The following is a 1,444-nucleotide window of genomic DNA, read 5'->3' as shown; positions in this document are numbered from 1 at the left end:
TAGGTTGGTTCTATGTCCTGGCTATTGTAAATAGTACTGCAATGAACTTTGTGGTACATGTCTCTTTTTGAATTATGGTTTTTTTAGGGTATATGCCCAGTAGTGGGACTGGTGGGTCATATGGTAGTTCTATTTTGAATGTTTTGAGGAATCTCCATTCTGTTTTCCATAGTGGTTGTATCAATTTACATTCCCACCAACAATGCAGGAGGGTTCCCTTTTTACCACACCCTTTCCAACATCTATCGTTCCCAGATTTTTTGATAATAAAAAGTATGGAATGCTCCACGAATTTGCATGTCATCCTTGCTCAGGGGCCATGCTAATCTTCTCTGTATCGTTCCCATTTTAGTATATGTGCTGCTGAAGAGAGCATGCTCATTTCTTTTTATGACTGAATAATATTACATTGTATAGACGTACCATAGTTTGTTTATCCATTCACTTATTGAAGACATATTGGTTGCTTCCAGGTTTTGGTGATTATAAATAAAGCTGATATAAACATTCATGCACAGATTTTTGTGCAGACATACATTTTTAACTCAATTGGGTAACTAGGAGCACAGTTGCTGGATTGTAAGGTAAGATTATGCTCAGCTTAGTAAGAAATTGTCTTCCAAAATGATTGTACACATTTTGCAGTCCCACCAGCAATGGATGAGAGTTCTTGTTGCTCCACATCCTCACCAGCATTTGGGATTATCAGCCTTTTGGGTTTTTTTTTTTAAGTTTTAGCCATTCTAATGGGTGTGTAGTATTGTTTTAGTTTGCAATTCCCTAATGACTTATGATGTTGAGCATCTTCTCATTTGCTTATTTGCCATCTGTATATCTTCTTGGGTGAAGTTTCTGTTTAGATCTTTTACACATTCTAAAAGTCCGGTTGTTTGTTTCCTTATTTTTGAGTTTAGAAAGTTTTCTGCATGTTTTGAATACAAGTTCTTATTTGGATATGTGTTTTACAAATATTTTCTCCAAGTTTTGGCTTGCCTCTTCACCGAAAAAATTTTTAAACTAAGTTTTTTTTTTTTTTTTTTTGCGGTACGCGGGCCTCTCACTGTTGTGGCCTCTCCCGTTGCGGAGCACAGGCTCTGGACGCACAGGCTCAACGGCCATGGCTCACGGGCCTAGCCGCTCCGCGGCATGTAGGATCCTCCCAGACCAGGGCACGAACCTGTGTCCCCTGCATTGGCAGGCAGACTCTCAACCACTGAGCCACCAGGGAAGCCCTAAACTAAGTTTTTAATGTCAATAATTTAAAGTAACTACTATGAAAAGAAATCAATAGCTTCCAAATTTGTATAGAAATTAAAAAAGCATTAGAAAGCATTAAAAATCTATAAATGAAGAATATTAAAGATGCAAACACAACATGGTAATTGGAAAGTGAAAGATAGAAAACAGAGATACGGACAAATATATCAATCACAACAAGTGTAAG

The 1,444-nt window shown here is 37.5% G+C and overlaps 1 non-coding gene across 1 annotated transcript; it reads right to left on the bottom strand.

Moving 5' to 3' along the window:
- Positions 1-269: 269 nt before the first annotated feature.
- Positions 270-376, bottom strand: LOC115801954 (U6 spliceosomal RNA). The gene has a single exon (XR_004022332.1). It is a non-coding gene; the product is annotated as a U6 spliceosomal RNA (small nuclear RNA).
- Positions 377-1,444: the final 1,068 nt, after the last annotated feature.

The sequence above is a fragment of the Delphinapterus leucas genome, chromosome 17 (genome assembly GCF_059928025.1).
Source record: "Delphinapterus leucas isolate spDelLeu-1000000601 "Yukka" chromosome 17, BTC_Dleu_Yukka2, whole genome shotgun sequence".
Classification (NCBI taxonomy): domain Eukaryota; kingdom Metazoa; phylum Chordata; class Mammalia; order Artiodactyla; family Monodontidae; genus Delphinapterus; species Delphinapterus leucas.
The sequence above is the reverse complement of the archived record's forward strand: the minus strand, read 5'-3'. Positions and strand labels throughout refer to the sequence as shown.